This window comes from Coturnix japonica, chromosome 18 (genome assembly GCF_054131305.1).
Source record: "Coturnix japonica strain WE chromosome 18, WE-NBRP24, whole genome shotgun sequence".
NCBI classification, from domain to species: Eukaryota; Metazoa; Chordata; class Aves; order Galliformes; family Phasianidae; genus Coturnix; species Coturnix japonica.
This window is the reverse complement of record NC_140680.1, coordinates 11,723,432-11,742,964: the sequence shown is the minus strand read 5'-3', so window position 1 is coordinate 11,742,964 and position 19,533 is coordinate 11,723,432. Positions and strand designations below refer to the sequence as shown.

Below are 19,533 nucleotides of genomic sequence, written 5' to 3'. Positions count from 1 at the left end.
TTAATTCATTTAAAACAAATTCAAGTGGGTTCTGATGTCCTTAGTCACCGCTACACAAAGGAGAGACCCCATATTTCAAATAACAAGGCTTCAACACAGAGATGACGTTAGTGGTGGGTAATAAGCTGAGCTATCTATCAAGATATCAAGTATGAAACAGATGGCGAGGAAAAAAAAGGTCCAGATACATTTACAAGCCTCTTAACATGCTCACCCATTTAACTCACCACAAGGTCACAACTTGATGTCTTAGACATGCAATCTCCTCTTCAGCTGGAAATGAAAGCAGGGCTTCAAAAAAAGAAAAAACACAGTATTGTTTGTGGGGCTTCACCAGTATCTCTGGAAAGGGAAAATGGTCCATTGTCAAACCTTAGAGATCTCTGCTTCTAGTGCTGACTCTTAGGGTATACGATTTGTATACCTGTACCTATTGATTGCTACTGTGGGTTCACTATGGTGGAAGTCATTTGCTATAATGATTTACCTGTGAAAAATTCAATCCTTTCCTACAGGATGATTATTTTGGGGGCTGGGGATATTTTTTGTTTTCTTGTGTTTTTGCCTTCATAAAGATTTGGGATTAAGCAGTCAAATCTTCCCATACCCAAATCTCTTAAAGCACTGTAACTCAGCCATGTATGTGAATGTTTGCCAGCTGGCTATGAAGGCCATCCCTTTCTAATTCGTGGAGTAGCCCCATATTCTTGAATTCTTGGTCAGTAGAACCCAACTATGCTCATACTTTCTTACAGCATAGATTAAAATGTTAAAGAACCTCTAGTAAAAGTTACACTTTTAGTTAAAGCTTTCCTTGTAGTAGCTGGGGAATTGATGTCAGATGGAAAATGATTTCCCAGTGGTTTGGTTTTGTAGCAGAAGTCTTCAACTTTTATGTAGATAGTCTTTGAAGTTAGAAATTGTTGTTAGACTATCAAATATTGTTTGAGGTGTCACTCATTTTTTTCCCCCCCTTTCTATTATGGGAATGGGATCTTAGCATAGAATTATTGTGGTAAAAAATGAATGTGTGACTGACACTGGAAAGAAAGGTGTTTACAGGGCATATATATGGGGAATTGTTGTGGAGCCTAGACCTGTCAATATATCTGTTAATTCTCTTAAGTGTCTGATTTCTCACTAAAAGAAGGCAGGGTTAGATCTCCAAAAACAAACACTTGAGTATGTCATTCACTGTTTGGAATATTTTCTAAAATATCTTTCTGCTTGTGTAATTTCATGTTGTTGCTTTATCTGAGCAACACCCCTAGTTTGAAATGGGGCTGTGACTGCCTTTTGGGCTGCAGTTGGCTCAACCTGCCTAGAAAAACACATTTCCTTTCCCTGTTTCCTGGATAGTTTTGCCATACACAGAATCTGGCTTTCCACCTCCAGTTCCCTGGCCCCGCATGACTCTTCCACCACTGTGTTCCTGTAAAGAGGGACTGAGTGTGAATTGGACCGATAGGTGGCACACAGAGAGCTTTTAAGTGGGCGAATACAATTGAAACAAAGAGAAAATGAAAATAATAAGATTCCAATACCACAAAAAAGCAAAGCAAAACAAACAAGAAAAACAGATTCTGCTTCTGGGTTAGGTTTCTTTCTTTCTCTATCTTTCTTGGCCTCTGTGCAAATAGCTACATGATACAGCCAGTACCTTTAGTACTGTTTGACTTGTGCATTGCTTTAGCATCTTGGGACAGATAGTCAAATCTTATTGTGCAAAGAGCTGTGGAAACATACGCAGCAAAATACTTTTGTCCTGGAAGAGTTTGCCAGCAAAGTATGATGTGAAAGGTCAAATGGTACGGGCAGGTGGAAGAGTACAAGCAATAACAATTGGATAGCAGTAGGCAGTGTGATGGGTGTCAAAAGTGTTTGATTTAAACAACAACAAAACCTCATAGAACTGAGTTTTAGCGAGGGCTGAGTCAGCTTGTAGCAGAAAGTTTGAAGGTTTCGCAAGCTTCTGTTGGTAATGTCCAGTTGCCCTGAAATCCTGCAGAGAACACTGGCTTGGGTTTTTACCAGTGTAAATGTTCCAATGTAAAATGTTCCAGATCCTCAGCCTTCTGAAGTGGAGCTGGAGCTTAAAGCAATGCTGCCAGGGTGTGATGATCTTTTCTCTGGCTCCAGTTGAAATTGGATGCTGGTAGGAAACACATCAACCACTCTGCCATACCAAGGTAATAAGAAGCTAAATTTGGACGAGCCAAGTAATGAACAGTGAAGTGTATAGAGCTTAGACTAAGTACTAAAGAAAACCTGTGTTCTGGCAACACCACCCTTAAGGCACAAATCTTCAAGAGCACGGCAGAAGTTTACATGCCATCCTCCATAAGCCTCCTTGGGAAGAAGCGCAGTCAGGCTCTGTGTATTTTCATATCTCTAAAAGCACAGGAGACAGTCAATAAAAAGGGGATGGCTGTCTTGAGATTACCCCCCCCTCCTCTATGTTCTGAAGGCAACAGAATGGAGTGGATAGCGAGCAACCTGCTTGCCTTGGGTGCAGATGGCTTTAATTGTCATTCCCAGATGTTCTGCCTCTTGAAGGTCAAATTCACCTTGTATAAATCGGGTAGGAACCATCCAGAGAAAGCACAGACATTTTACTTAAGGGGGAAAAAAAAAATGTAATAAAAGAATGTCCTTCTTTCTTGTTCTTTTTTTTTTCCTTGTAAATAGAAAGGGAACAGATTGAGAGGGAGGCCTGGCTGGCACGGGTCATAGTAATGTGATACAGAAGCTTTTGTCTGGAAGATGCATGTTCAAATCCAGCTCTATCTGACTGCAGTTAAAATATTGTTATTTTTTGACTGATGGAGCTCAGCTGTGGGTGTTAGTCCAGATTCAGGACTCTTTCTGCATTTATTTGGCAGCCTCACCTCCTAAACATGACAATATTAAAGCCAAGCTCAAAAATAAAAGATCTGCTAAATGAAGCATCTGTTGGATCAGGAGAAGATCCATGTCACTAAGGCCAGATGTGCAAGAAGAACGGTGATGCTTTTACCTCATCTCTCCTTGTTTTGTAGTGCTGGAGGTCACTTCGGTCTCCAAACTGGTTGTGCATCTCTGCTGAGAAGGAGACTTGTTTGTGTTAGCATTAAAACATTAAAAGTCGGGCTTCTGCCAGTCTTGCATGGATTTCACTACTTGATCAAAACTTGTCCTCCCGACATACTGAATTACATTAACTCTTCACGTGCTCTCCTTTGAAATCATCAACTTTAGTGCCAGTTTTAAGGAAGAAGTTCTGCAAATTCTGCCTTGTAATTATTACCCTTTGGTGCAGGTGGTTGTTATAAAGATGGTGCAACTCCTCAGCTGTGTAAAGCTTTGTATTGTTTTGCACTTTCAAAAGTTGTATTTTTTTAAGTGAGGATGATGTTTTTTGTGCTCCCTTCATGACTTCAGTGATTTCAAAAAGCAGGTGTTTTAAATATCATCAAACACATCAAGTTTTGTTAACTATAATAATAAATCCATGAAATACTTAGACTACAGGAACATGAGTCATCTGGACTATCAAGCAGTTCCTTTGCTGTATTACCACGTCATGCAACTTATTCATAAAACTATATCAGGCTCCATCCCGTAATTGGTTTGGCTGTTCATTTCCCTTTCCTTTCCTACTCCCATTGGACACCTGGTCCATCACCATCAGCTCACTCTGCAGGTTGGAAAGGTTTTTCTTCTGTCCAGTGTAATTTCTTAGCAGGCAGACATATATTCACTTGTTTTTATGTCAATAATGCACAGTTTATGTTTTTAAGTGTACAGTAATTAGCTGGAAGCATGCTGTTATGTCAGGCATCACCAGATGGGGCTTTTACACACAGTCTGCAAAGCTTTTCTTTTTTTAAGCACACATGCAAGCTTTGACTCTGTGGAGAGCACAGTGCAGAGTTGGTTTTGGTTATTCGGGTGTCTGTAGAGGTGGCTTTGGAATCAAACCCAATGAGTGAGCATTAAGATGTTGTTTTTCTTGAGCTAGGATTAGATTTGGTTACTTAGACAGCACCTAAACTTCAGACGTTTGTGTCCTCGAATGTCTCAAACACACCAAGAAGCGAGAGGCAGCCAGAGCTACCAGATAGCTGTTAAAATCTCAGAGAGAACCTGTGTTCTTCCAGGGTTGTATTGTGTTTGTGTAGCTTCTTACTGCAGATACAAAGGCAATGAGCCTTTTCAGGTTGCAGACGTAGCCTTGGATGGTTTCTTTGGGCAATTCTGGGAGAAAGGAATAAAAATTATAGATGTGATAAATGTGTACCTTAATGCAGAACCAGCTAGAAATTCTAAAGGTGATTAATTAAAGGAAAATTAAGGTGCCATTAAGCAACTGTTCAGGGTAATTTTATACTAGCAAATTTACAGATTCAAACACAGCACTTTATAAATATAAGCCATGAGATGAATAGGAAATACTTCCATCTGACATTTCTTGCAAGCTGGAATTTTGGGTGTGATTGCAGAAGTTTTGAAATCCCACATATCTTTGATTCGTATTCCCATATTTTATGCTGCAGAGAGCCTTGGAGTGAGACATTAGATGGGTAACTGAAGACACTGTGAAGATACATAAATGTTCACACCAGGGCCTGTGCCATCAGTTGTGTTCCGAGCTGGAACAATTATAGTTTGTAGCATATACAGATCCCAAATGACAGAGTGCTTTCTGCAAACTGTACTCAGGATCAGGAGATAAGCATGAAAAGCAATAAAGGTAAATGCTGGAGATCTGGAGGGGATACGAATCTCTAAAAAAAGAGGCCTTATGCAATGCAGTGAGCACACAGGCAGCTACATGGGATCGAGATCTGAATATGGAAACAACTTTGGATGTCTCAGAACTAAGAAGGATATGTTTTATTGGTTAGATGCTTGTAGCCCGTTTCACCCTTGGCCTATTGATTGTGTTGGTGAAGAATATTTGCGTGGGTTGTTTGCTGAATGGGAGAAGTTCAGTTGTCATTGAAGGTCTATGTCACATGTGGAGCAGTGGATGCTGGTATGTGGGGTCAGTGTGGATGTGCTTTGGGTTGGAGACTTAAGGGGAAGAAAACACAAGGAAAAAACAAAAAACCAACTGTATGCTGGCTTTACCTATCTCTTATGCATTTGGGAGTTGTTCTTGGGGTAGAAGGTCTTATGCCCATTTTCTCTCAGAAAACACAATATTCACCATGGATTACAGAATTCTTAAAACCTGAGTTCAAATTTTTTCTGATCTTTAACCCATGTCAGGGCGCCTGTGGTCTCTTAGCCTTTACTTGGACCGATTTGAGAGTGGTTATGTCATCACACATGGCGTCACATGAGTGGCTTGACCTGCATAAATTGGAGTTGAGCAGTCAGTGGGTGAGCCTCCAGGTCTGTTTGCTAACTTTCCAGAGTTGTGAAGTGAACAGGTTTATTCCCAACCCTGCTCTGAAACGTTAAGATCTTTGCAAAGCTCTTATTGCTCTTAATGTGTATTTTCAAACTGCACTGGAAATGAATTTGCAACCTTGGAAATGTGGTGGTCTTTTTATTTTTGAATTCTCTTAAACTGGTACCAAACATTAGTTGTCAAGATAATAGATCGGTGTTCACCTATTTTATAAGTGGTCCCTAAATTCCCCCTAATCTGAGCCCAGTAACAGTGAAGCCACCATGTGGATATTTTAAACAAGTAAAGCAGAAAAGCTGGGATAGAAGGAACTAATAAGTACACAGCAAAACTGTTCTGCTCTGCGGTGTGTTTGAGGGGGGGAAAAAAAGACATAAAAAATAAGAAAAACCCAGAAGAAACAGATGTATCTGCCAGAAGTTAAATACACATCTGTTAAGGATGCTCTTCTCATATTTGGGGTCAGAAAAATATGTACACATGTAGCACCTTGCTGACTGACAGAAAATCCTCAGTTCTGGCACTGAGAATCTTGTTTTCTTGACAGCACTTTGTTTTAAGGCTAGAGGCAGAAAAATGTCTTATGCTTGTCCTTAAACTGGAAGGCCCTTTGTTCAGGATACTTATACCATTTGCAGATAATGATGTGCATTGCAGTTTCAGCTGTCTGCATATGCATTTTTATGTTTTTTTATGACAGCTCTGCGTACTGAACTAAAAGGCCATTTAGAGCTGTCAGGAAGTGACAAGCATTACCCTTTACATTTACAATTCTGTTAGCTTGCGTTGTCAGGTGGGCTCACCATTCCACCGACATATGATTTTCTTTGAAACCTATGTATGACTTTAATTTAATACAGCAGTCTCCAAAAAAAAAAAAAAAAAAGAACCTTATTAAGATTTCCTTTTCCATTTATCATTTTTTCCTTTCATGTAGTTCTTTTTTCTACTCTTTTTCTTTACTGTTTTCTTAAGCAAGAAACAGCAAAAGAGACAAAAGTAGCTGTCTAGGCTAGAATACAGCAGCAAGCTCCTCCATTCCAGCCTGTGATGTTACACAGAAAAGAGTTGATTTTTAGTCCATTGACTTATGGGGAAAAAAAGATGCTACCAGCATATGCTAAATATTGAACCAACTTCTGAAAATGGAAATATCAGAATACCTGTGGGTTACGAGCATGACATGAGCTACAATACATGTATATGTTTTTCTCTTAGCTGGCAATTTAGCATTCTATCTGAGACCAAATTCCATCCCCAGGGGTCAATTCTGAATGCAGTTACTCCTGGTGAGCCATCCCTTAGTCTTTGCACTGTTGGTTCAAGCTGTGTTCTACTAAATGCTCTGTTGCTAATCTTCAGAAGTCCTGTTTAGTTTCCAAAATGTCCCACAACAGTTCCAAAGTCTGTTAATATTGTTCCAAGCAGAAGCTGGTTTATTGACGGCACTAAGAAGGTTCCATCTGAGAAGTTGTCCCACTCTTGAATGCACTGATTGTCTGAACTGAGCATACAGTCTGAGTAGATGTGCACTCAAAGCAAGGGAGGGAAATGGAGACTCTGAGCAGTGGGGAAAGTTCATCTTTATTCTCAGCTGGAGGGAAAATGGTTAGGATTATACTAGTGACAATCAAAGCAACAACCTCCATGCAAACAGATTTTTGGCTGTGTTTTTAATATGGTGATGATATGGGTATATTATTTAACTGCTGACAGTATGTTCAGCCTCTCACAGACCCCAGCAGAAGACGCATCTCCAAAGAGCTCATAGTCTGGGCATCAGGGACTATTCCGGTCCCTCTCCTTGGATTGTGCAGGTTGTAACTTAACTTCAATTGAGGATGGATCTTGATTGACTCACCCCACTTCAGATAGAGTCATTGGTGTTGTATGGCTGGAAGGAATGGGTAATTGTAAAAATAACATAAAAGTTTTTCCTGGTAGGATTTCAATTTGCCTGTTACATTTGTCCCAAATTATTATTTTTTAATTGCCAGCTCGAATGGCAGAGTCATTAGCTCAGCAAATCTGTTTGTTATTGGTAGGTAGTGTAGAGAGATCTGTATGGATGGTTTCATAGTTCAAGAAGGCATCATAATAATGAAGGATCAGAGCACAGCATGCTTTGGAGTAAAATAACATGTGGCTAAATGCTGAGGCAACTTTGACACTGAATTCCTTTCCTGTCAGTGCATAAAGGCAAACCCTAAACATTATTTTTAAGCAGCTGTTTTTATGCATACTTGCTGACACATCTGAATCCTTGTTTCTATACTTCCTAAGCTCTTCATCTGTCTTGAATATATGCTACAGACATGTTGCATACCCGTGCAGGCACAGACTCACCAGGGTCATCTCTGCCTGCAAGCTACCCTCCCTTTCAGCTGGGAACCTCCACTTTACAATGCCCAAAGGCATTTTGTTTTCCTCTTGAAGTTTGTGAGTGCACATTCATCTGGGGAATCTGAGTAGGTGACTTGATTGTGATTCACCTTAAGTCAGTGATAGTATCTTGGCTTCAGTGGAAGAAAGCCAGGTCATTCATGTCTGAAGAATGAAAACAGAAAAAAGTATTCACTAATGTTATTGAGATAGAAATTGGCAATGTGATGTACTAGAAGAAATGCCCCAAGAGGGTTCACATAGGGAGTGATGATAATGAGTATTTTACGGTACATCGTCAAAGGATTGTGGTCTAAGTGTTTGTGACCCCAGCTCAGAGCCATTGTGAAACTCCCATCAGTCTGCACTGAGATCCCCCACAAACTCTCCATTGAAAGTTTCCAGCTCAGGACTCCTAACTCAGACCCTCCTTACAAGAAGAGGCAAGAGCTCCTTGCACCGTCTTCCCCTGCTCGTGCCTGGGCTGGGACTTGCTGCCCTTAAGGAAAGGGGGAAAACTCCTATGTATACATTCCTTCTCCTTTGTCACTAACACTTTGCCCTAACCTGTAATACTCTGCAGGGACCAATTACATTATCCCAACAAAGACCTTTTCCATTAACTGTCTTTACAAGGTTTTCTTACTCTCTTCATCGACATCCTGACTTCATATGAAATTTAAGCTTATTCAAGGTAAAGACAGAGGCTGAATGTGCACGTAATCCTGTGTCTGCAGATGAACATGTAAAGTATAGACAAATACTTGTCTCTGCGATGCAGCCTTTGAATGCGGTCCAGACTCTGTCTTTACAGATGCCCACTCTTCAAGGCCACAAAGAATTCAGCAGTGTTTTTCTACATCCTGTATTTTCTTATCCATTTTCATGCAGATAATTCATAAAGTTGCATTTATTTATGTTATTTTTAAGAGATACTTAGCTAGTCTAGTCCTTGCCAAAGTCCAGAAGTCATTAAACCTTCTTTTTATTCACTGTATTTTACTCTGGAGACTGGAAGTTCCATATTAGATCTTCCTTCACTCACAGTTCTCTAAAATTACCACAGAGTTGTGACCTCAAGGTGTATTTTCAGAAGTGTTTTAGTGCCATCCTTCCCTCCTAGTAGATGTCCAAGCTTCAGGATAACTTTTCTAATTGAAACTTTTAGTTCTGAGAAGCTGTTTGGAGTTAAAGCATTCCCCAGTACTTTGTTAGATGTTTTAATAAGGTCTTGAAGATGTGACCTACTACCATGCAACAGGTCTCAGAGAAGCACAAGAAGTGCTATGCAGCTCACTCTGTGAGGATAGGAAAGAGGGGATGGCAAGGATAGCTTTAGCTTGAGAATCCTCCTGAAGACATTGCCAGGCAGGCTAACCAACTTCAAACTGCAAATGGTTCAACTTGTTGAGGATATCTTTGAAGCAGGAGCAAGACTGAAATCATTTAATCCAAGTAAAAGCTGAAGTATTGCTGAACCACCGATGAGATTGGTTAAGATGGTCTTCGACTGAGATCTCTGCGGCATCGTAGTTTAGTTATTTCATTTTAACAGTCTGTGCTTGGTTGCACCCATGAACTCACAGTAGACGCCTAAATGGTGGTGATGATAGTTGCAAAGAGGTTATTTGATCTTTTCTCTTGGAGACACCAGTTGACTTGCATGAAGTGTGAGGGATTTCTTGCAGCAAGCCTGAATTATTCATGGCATCTCTATGTGATCATAGAGTTGCCATGGTGGATTAGATGGCTTGTCCATCTAATTCAGACTCCTGTCTCTTGTGATGAAGGGTATAAGACATTTCAGAGGAGGATCCAAGAAACCTCTGGGACGGCAGCCATGGAATGACCTGCCCATGGAGAAAAGTTCTTCCTCCTTTCCTTCCCCTTAGGCAGCTGGTGGGTTGGATATGCCCTGCAGCATGATGCTTTACATCATGTATTCTGATTTAATCCTGTTATTTTTATTTGTTATTTGGATTGCAGAAGCTCCTAGAGGAAGTCACCTGGGTCAGGTCCCCTGATCATAGGATCTGTACAAACACAGGGAAAATGACAGTCACTGCATAATGTCATTGTCTCATTATCCACATCATCATCTTTACTTATTCATCATTTAAGCTTCCTCTGGAGTTGCTTCAGCAGTTCGGAGAAATTAATTTTGCTCTTTCTCTAAGACTCCTTAAGTCCTGGAGTAGTTGGTTAATCCCTGCAGATTATAGACTTCCTGCACGTCCTACAGTCAGTCAGCCTTGCACTTAGTTTTGTTGCTGAGTTTGGTTACTGCAGCTCCTTTTGCTCAAAACCCATTACTCTGCTGTAATACTATTGATTACCATGTTAATGCCACCACCCAGTAAAAGGTGCTGTAACTTCTTTTTATCTACAGGCATTATCCAAGCAGTCTATTAAAAAAAAGGATCTTTTTGAGAGCTCTGAAATTCTATTGGGAGGTTGTCTGTGGGTGAGGCTTTCTGAGAAGGCAGCAGCAATACTGCACTGCCAGGTTCTTGAAAGAAAGCCTCTTTCCCAAGGGCTTCTGCATCTTATTCCAGAACAGGGGTTGCCCTCAGCACATGGTACGCTTGTGCTCCTCTGAATGCTGGTGTCTAGCAGTGTAAGTTTCTGAACGCGAGCTTTGAGCAGATTAATTTTGCTAGTTAGGCTTGGAGGATTTTATTTATCTATTTATTTTTACAGTTGAGCAAAATATTTAATTTTAATGTCAGACCAAACCACAGAAGCTGAAATGAAACCTGCTAAACAAACCCCAGCAGATTTTTCCCACTTGAGTTTTTATCTTTTACTAGCTGAAGTGAGCATTTAAGTAAAAAAAGGGGGGAGGAGGGAAGTCGTGTTTAAGAAAAATATATGTATTTTTAAAACCACTGAAGTTTTTTGGACGCTTTTGAGCAGTTCTACCACATTACAAGGTGTTTTGCTGGGATTGCTTTCATAAAGGCCTTATTTCTCAGGTGTTTCATCCTGCAGCTTTTGGCATTACGTGCTTTGGCCTCCTGTTGTCCCCGTTCAAGGTTGTGCAATTCTAAGAGGACGTGGCTTTTATTACTTAGATAATATCAGTGCAGAGAGCTGGCGAAGCAGCCTCCATCTTCTGCCTTCTCACTGTCAAAGCCTGTTTTGTCAGTGGTGGTCATTGGCAGCCCCTTATTCTGTGTCAGAATGTGAATTTCAGCTCAGTCTGAAAGGAAGAAATTAAACTGGAAACTTTAAATCATAGCAAATAGCAGCAAGACCCAAAATATTTTAAGTACAATCTGTGAGGGTAGGATAAGGATAGAAAATAGGGATGGACACTTGAAGGCTGAAAGATGTGGACTCCTACTGTAGCCGTAGAACTCTTTTTTTTAGAGAAAAAGAAGAGGAAAAGCAAAATAACAACAAAACACAGGAAAAAATCCAACAAAACAGTGGAGCTTTTTCCCTCGTGAAATTGCACCAGTCTGAGCATCAAGCGCACAGACAGCACATGATTATTTTATAAGTTTACACATTAAATGACGTGTCTTTCCACAGCTTGTCAGAGCAATTAGAGTTTCGGATAAGATGGCTGAAGACCCCTTGATGTTAAAACGAGAGTTTGGCATGATGCTCACACAGCAACTTTGGAGCATCTCCTTAGGGACTCTCTCCAGGCCGTTGTGTGGATGCTCAGCATCACAGCAGTGGGGCTCGGCTCCCAGGGATAATGTGGTCATGGCAGTTTATGCTCCTGCAGGTCAGTCTGAACTTAGGCAGAACAGTGGTTTAACTGCAGTGCTCAAGGTGATCGTGTTCGGCCTCCCGTGTGTGTCACAGGAGCTGAGGCAGTGAAGTAGAGGGAGAATTTGCATTGCCTGACAGCTCTGGTACGCTGTGTTTGGGGACAAATATAGTAAACCTTCATTTGCTTTAGAAGACTTGCTCTGTGCTTGTGTTCCTATTTCATTTCTGCCTGCTCATTTTCAAGCGCTGTTCTATTTATATCCACATCTTTTGGGAAGCAGAAAATTGCTTTACTTGGATCTTTCAATCATGATCTTTTCCATATGAGTTGATCTTTGCAATTTCCCAGGTAACTCTTCCTGCAGCCGCTGCAACTTCTGTTTGATGGCGTTTTGTTGCAAGGAGAGGTCATAGAATCATTCAGGTTGGAAAGAGCTCTTAAGATCATCAGTCCAACCTTCCTTCAATGTTGTCCACTAAGCTGTGTCCCTAAGTACTACATCTACCCTAGATCTGAAGGCTGATGGCCAAGCACAGCCTTCAGCAGTCTCTGGTCTTGTCTTCTGGAAAACCAGTTGGCACACTCAGTTTCTTATATGGGATGTTCATAGCGAGTCCCATGCTCACAGATTGCCGGGCTGATGGAGAATAGAAATTTCTGACCTATGATCTAAGAACCAGCGCTGTTTGTTTATACACTGCAACAGCCTCAGCCCTGGGTGAAATTCAAGGTCCTCCTGTGATAAGGGCCAGGCACACACGTTCTGGCAGCTCGATTCACCCCAAAGATCTGCAGCCCAGCAGAGCCGCAGTTGCAGGGCTTGCTGGTGGTCTCAAGAGCACTTGCTGGAGTTCCTCAAAGCTGATTGATCGCACGGTGCTGGCAGGCCTCCTCCTTTCCAGCTGGTAAATGTCATTAAAAGACAGCTATAAATACATTAAATACTTTCCTAATATTAGTTTTTCGTGTGATCTGTGGCTGCTGTTGCCACAGGGAAGCTGATCAAGAATGTGAGAGGAGGTGATGTCGGCAGTGATGGGGACGAGGGGAGGGCTGAGCAGCACCTCCCCATGAGGCTGTGATCCATGTGGGGTGATAACCTGCAAAGGCAGGAATTAGTGAGGGAACATTTGTCTATTGGTTCCTACTCATTGATTACTTAAGACAAAAAGCTTGGCTCGGGGTCTTTGCTCGGCAAATTATGTCATTCTTGCTCACAAAAGGGAGAGCTCACAGTACAGTTTCTAAATTAAAGCTGGTGTTTCAAAATTAAAAGCAGACAGGGCAGATGTGCCTAGGAGAAATTTATATCCGTATCTTTTGGGAATCAAATAATTGCTCTGCCAGGGCTTAAAATGAGCTTTTCCTGTGTAGGACTCAATTGTAGCTCCACACCTATATAAGCCACATCGAATAACGTGGAATTAAAATGTTACCAGATATTTCCTTAACTTTACCATATGAAAAATGAGGGTAAATGTTGATGAAACCCAGAAATTCCAGGGGTCCAACAACATGATTTAATATTACTCAAGATGATTTTACAAAGAAAGGAGGTAGTTCAGAGTCCAAGTGATCATCCCTGGCTTAATGGGCTGACATGAAAGATACTAAAAGATTGATTAAAACCATCTGAAACTGGAACATACAGTATTACTGATAATTCTTGTGAGGCAGACGGATTTATTTTGGATCCCAGGTACATTACAGTGATGCTATATTGTTTTATAGGAAAACTTGGCCAGAACAGGTCAAAGAAAAATTATTCTTCTCCTCTCTTCCCCCCCAACAGCCTTTTTATGGAAGATGTTAAAAATGAGGATCTGCTGTTAATTTGCAGAGTTCATAATGGACCCATTTGCTGTTTCAGTTATATTTTTCTTATATCTTCCCCTTTAAGAATAGCCTAGTCAAATTCAGGGTTCATTAGTGAATTGGGACACGTGTGATAAAATACATTAATAAAAAAAAATCTGAAACATTCACTAAATTAGGACTTTTTTAATAAGGTCAAGTATATTTGGAAAATGTTTTGCCTACTATAAATGACTTCCTATATTCTTGGGAAAAAAAACTGCTTTTTCTTCAAAATTTTACCCAGATCCTTGCCTGGATGTGTTATCTGTCGATATCTGAGCGTATAAATAACTAAGTATCATACAGATGCACAGTTGTTAACTCCTGCTGTTAAACTTGCTGTTAGTCGGCTCTCACTACTTGGTCACTGAAGATGACTGCTGGGCTTTTTCAAAGGGGTGAATGCTCAAAGAATTTTATCCCAGCTCCCAGCGTGCATTGGAAATGGGTAAAGTGACTTATCAGCAGTAAGCATCCCTGCTGCCCAAACCTGTGCCTTCAGGGCCCTCGGGGACTCCATGATATAGGGTGGCTGCTGGTTGGAAATGGGTCTGGACTACCTTGTTAGCATCCCTCATTACAGACCCCCAGGTGCCTGATCTGCAGGATGAGGCTTTGTCCCTCTCCTTGAGCATGTCTGTGTTCATATCCTGTGCTGTGTTAAGCACATCCTTCAGAAATGTTTTCTTTTAAAGCGTCTTTGAATTTTAAAATTGATTTTATAAATGTTCAGGCTGGTTTTTAATATCCCTCCTTACGTGCTGTGGGGTCTTAGTTGTTCTCAGTGTGAGTGCAGGGGATGGGGGAAAAAACACGAACACATTTCAAACACCTCTAAAAGCATAAAATAGCTCCTTCATACAGTGGAGATATCCCAGCTTTAAAGGCTTGGATTGTTCCCGGGGATCTCTTCTTTCCAATAATATAAAGTTTGATAAAATTTTCTAGCCCTGCCATTTCATGGGAATTTGTATCATAAATCTGTTCCTGCTTCAGGAATCAGACTAAATAATCCAGCAATGGGCCCCCAGCCAGTGAGAGTGCTGGAAGGAGAAACGTTACTTTTAGAGGATGAAAAAAAGGAAATATTTCTCCTGTGGGTTTTCCTTATTATTTTTATTCTGTTTTATTTTTAAATAGCAGCTGCATGAATGTGCTGATGGGTTTGGAAAGTTGGCAGCGGTGCTGGAGGAAGGGGCTTGTGGGCAGCACACAGGTGCTCCCAGCACCATCTTGATGGGGTGCAGCCAAGAGGGTTCCCATGGGCAGCCCCAGTGCTATGGGAGCCCCAGCACCTCTTCCACGGCTCTTGAAGCATGAGGTCCCTGGTGTTGCTGGGACACGAACTTGCCACTGTTGGTGTTTTTTGGGATGGTGCCCATTGGCAGCCTCAGCACAAGAGGTGTCCATGCTCCTGTGCAATAGGAGGTGCCAGGGAAGTGCTAAGGGAGGGCAGGAGGGCTGCTTCTGTTTGGTTTAGTTTGTTTGTAATGGCTTTCCATCACTGGGAAAGCTGTCAGTGGGGCTGCTGTGAGCACAGGAGCATTACGGTCACTCAGCTTTGCAGCACGAGCACCAACAGCTCACATTGGCAGCAGAACAGGCTGCAGAAGCCCCAGCATGGAAACCCTGGGGCACCACACCTCCTGTTCCATCCTTCAGTCTAGGAGCATAGAAATGTCTGACCATTGTCTGATAGTAAGAATGCATGTGCACTTGGAGTGGGCATTGAAGCCATGCCAAGCCTTGCAGACTTGAGAAGATACAGGTACAGCACAGGTAGAAAGGGGAAAATAGCAAAAAAAAACCAAAACACCCCAACCTTTTTCCAAAACCTCACTGTGTCTGGAAAACACTGAGCTGAGGGCAAACTCAAACCACAGAGCGGTTGGTGGCAGTTCATTCATTACCTGGGACACTGAGTCGCAGTGTAAATCACAGCACCCCAGGGGACCTTCAGGCTGCATTGGGCTCATGGCTGACCCTTCTGCAGTCTGAGATGTGGGAAGCGTAAAGACTGAGCAAGGCTTTGTGGTTGTGCCCTCCATCTCACAGGGGTGATGGGGAATCTCCAGAACATATGTCCTGGGTAGCAGAAAGGTGATTTTAGATGAGAAAGACTTCTCCAAACTGGTAAGGCCTTGCTGCATTCCTTGTCACGTTAGTTTTGTGCAACAGTATTATTTGCTGTTTGGTCTTCTGAGAGTGCCATTGGTGTCATTAATCAAAACTCCATGTTGTTCACCGATACCAAAGTATCTGCACTGCATCATCAATCATAAACACAGCAAAGGGTGTGCTCTGGGTATCTAAGGAGAGCAGGAGATAGCACGGTGGGGTGAGGGAACTTCATTATTCAGCAGTCTTTGGTCCATCGTTCACGTTGGGAACATCTCTACAGCTCTATTTTGGTTGTATCTCGCTTTTAAATCCTTGTAAACAGCAGTTAAGATAGCTTCATTCCGCTGCGCAGGGTACCCCACTGCTTCTCGAGCTATTATTTTAATAAGGCCTATTTTACAATTAAGGCACCATGGGCTTTAAATTACATATAAAATAAAATGTGGAAATTGAAGCATTAAGTGCGTGGCTGCCATCAGAGCCTCGGCAGCCTCACATTAAACGTCTGCCTGTTCTTCAACAGAGCAACAGAAGGCAGAGGGTTTGTACTACGGAGGGAGACAAGCAATAACTGCCCCATCCCTGGGGGAGGCACCGTCGGAGGCTCGCTCAGGGATGCATTTCCCCTGCATATGGGGCTGGTTGAGGCTCTTTGCCGAGGGGTCTGTGCTCCGGCTGTGCCGCGCTGCTGGCGTGGTACCCAGCACAGCCTCGTAAAGCCCCGGCGGTTTTGGTTACGCTCATTGCCATTGCTGCGGTCGGCTGTGATGCAAGGAGTGACTCTCGCTCCAGATGGTTGTAAAGGTTAACGAGGAATTTATGCAGAGCTATATACAAATCAGACTGAATCTTCTGGCTGGGAACAACAAGCCACTGACATAAATTCAGTTTTCTGAACATATGTAGCTTGGTCACTAAGGGAAACTGGAGAATGGCAAGCTGCTCTGCAGAACATCCCCTCACTGCTGCTGGCAGAGGGGAGGAGACTGCTCCTCCTGCAGCACACTGGGGTCCTGGAGGTGCTGCAGAGCAGACACGTCCCCAGGAGCCTCTCTTCATGCACCAGGCATGGGGAGCTTCCCACTAGTGGCCCTGGTCCCACAGCTCCCTGTGTGTCAGGCTTTGCCTTCTCTTCTCCAAATCCTTTCGTTCGGGCCTTTCATCTGCAACCCAACTGTGTCAAAAGCTCTCCGCTCCTCCCAGAAACAATGGTCATGGTGACGTGGGACTTATGTTTCTGTTTACATCCATTTATTTACTTGTAAGTGGAATACAGAAGAGGCAGCTAAAGTTTCCCTTTTTGCGTCACATCCAGGAACTATGGGGGAAGCTTTCACCTCACTGCTGGAGGTGGCCAGTGTGTCCCTGCAGTATGGTCCTCTGCTGGAACTGAGCCCCTCTTTGAGAGTAGGAAAAGGAGAGAGAAGGGAAAGCTCCTGCTCTGCCCTCAATGATCACGCAGGTAGTTAAAGTGTTAGCAAGAAATCTGCTCACTGGAAAATGGATTCACCCCTTGATGTACCTTATGATGCTCAGTGGGACACAGAGTGGTGCGTATTGCTCTCTGCCTGGCTTGCTCCTTTTTTTATGAATGTTTCTCCAGTTTAGTGCAGTGTAGCTCTTAATTTTCCTGGACATTTTAGCTCCTTATATCAAGTGCTTTATTGCATTAATCTTTTTGCTTGCTTACATGCTCTTTGCAGTCTTTGGTGTTGTCTTGCATGCATCAGAACAGGACTATTTCCATGCAGGTCGGCATGGGGCATTTTGCTGCTGCTGGCTGGGGCTGCAGGGAGGCTGAGCTGTGAGTCCTTGCTGCTCTGTGTCAGTGGGACGGTGGCTGCTGGTTTTATCTACAAATCAGAAGCAATGAAAGCATTCGGTGCAGGATTGCCCTCCTGATCTATTGTACCTCATGTACACAAGCAGGAATGCTGTGAGCCTGTTTTCAAGTGTGTGTTCCCAATGTACTGACCAACTTTCATCATCTCTGGGATTTTTTCAATTATTTTTCTTTTTCTGGCCATGCTTCCTGCAGCATTTCTTCCTGTTGCATAGACTCCTGTAAGCTCCAGTCTATGGAGTCACCACTGAAGTCCCTGGGCATAGGTGAACTGACGTTGTAGATCCAGCACTGACCATCAGCATAGAAAACAATTTCAATCCCTGGGTCTAAGGCTGGGAAAAGCCTCCCACGACCACACAAGCTGCTTATTATTGTACAATGCTCTGGGCCACAAACCAGATTCATAAAGGGCCCAGCTCCACCCTGTCTGGGCTCATAAGGCTTTCTTGGCAGCATCTCTGTCATTTGAAGATGGGGTTGGGGCAGCCTAGAAGAGACTCCCAGCTCACAAAGAGGCCTCTCCAATGGGAGCCCCTTCACAAGGAGTGGGTGGCTGACCACAGGTGGCTCTGCTCATGCTTCACTGGCACTTTTCCTCTTTTGCATCTGAAGAAAGCGACAGGCACCATAAAATACCCAACAGTGTGGTTCCATCCCCTGGAGTGGTAAGGCCAGTCAGATTTCCAGTGGCTAATGTTTCCCTGCATACCCCGGTTTACCAGGCTTGAGTCTTGTCAACCCAAAAAAGACTGAGGCTTTCCCTCTGCAATATTAAAAAAGAAAAATCATAAATCCTCTTGGCATTGCTGGCTCACACCACTGAGCTATTCCATGCCAATCCTATTGTTAAACTGTAAGCATCGGTTTCAATGCTGTAATAAAATACTGCATTTGAAATTTTACAGTTCCCCATTAACCTCCTTTCCCCCCTCTCACCCACCTATTACATCATCTCTCTTGCTCCTGCAGCCTGACATTGCTCCTACATAAAACTTGAAGCTTTTCCATCCTTCCCTTCTTTTTCTGTACCTTTCACTGTCACTTCTGTAATAGAACAGCTGAACCAAAGCAGTCAAGCACCACACACCATCCCCAAGCATTTTAAGCCATACGTGTCAAACAGCGCTGCTTCCCACAGTCACACACATGGCACACCCATCTCCAGCCTCAATTCTCCATAGTACACATACTCAATACCCAGATTTCTGTAGGTGCTGTCAGTCTGAAATCAGCCCTGCCCTCACAGCTTGTCATTCCAGGGCAGCACTTTGTTCTCTCAGAGCTGCCAGGTATTTTATTCCTGGGGATGCTTTGTTTGAGGATGCCCTGGCTGCTGAGCACACTGCTGTGCTCTGTGCTGGTTCTCCCCATCTCTCAACCTTCTTCCTCAGCACAAAGGTAGTCTCTGAAGACAGCGGAGTCACCAGAGCAGAGGATCCCAGCAGATGGCTGAGATCTCCATAAATTATCTTTCACTAAGCAAAGTCTGCACGTTCTTCCCCTCTGCCCACCCCTGTAATTTATCTAATGCAAGGCTGCTATTGGGCATCCAGGGAAGTGTCGGACAGACCTGTGTAGCACCACAGCACTGAGTCAAGAGAAGACTTTTTCAAATTTACCTCCTCTGTTCGGTTTTCAGTGTCAAATGAGATGAGATTGTTCAACTGCTGCTATTTGGGTATTGTTTGTCCTGCATAACAATGTGAATTTATGACATTTGTTGCTCGTGTGAGAAGTGGGAATGCTAAAAGCTGGCTGTGCTGTGAGCTCTCCCCATCCCTGCTTTTATACATACACACACACCCCAGGTCTGATCTGCCAGCGATCTCCATCCTACTTAGACCATGTTCTCTGGGGATCTGCCTGCTGCATCTGCCTCAGGCCTATCCTGAAGAGACACAGCTAATGGGGAAAAATGATGTTGCGTTACACGTGGAGGCTTTGCGATGTGGGCTTTCATCTGTGAGGAGCTTGGCTGAGGACTCCCAAACTCACAGCTAGGGAATGGCAGTGAGGTGTTGGGGAAGCACTGGGGAGGCGGAGGGCTTTAGAGAGCCAGGCTGAAGGCTCCAGTTCTGCTTCATCATTAATTAATGAACGAGCCCTCTGTGCAGGCTAAACTGTTAGCATTAGATCTGACAATGGACATCTAGGCCTTTCAAATGCTCTAATTGTTGAGTTTATTTTTGAAAGGCTCGAGGG

At 43.0% G+C, this 19,533-nt stretch overlaps 1 long non-coding RNA gene across 2 annotated transcripts in view; it reads left to right on the top strand.

Moving 5' to 3' along the window:
- The window catches only part of LOC107320263 (uncharacterized), a 113,560-nt gene that overhangs the window by 15,704 nt on the left and 78,323 nt on the right, over positions 1–19,533 (top strand). The gene's annotated exons all lie outside the window — the stretch shown is intronic.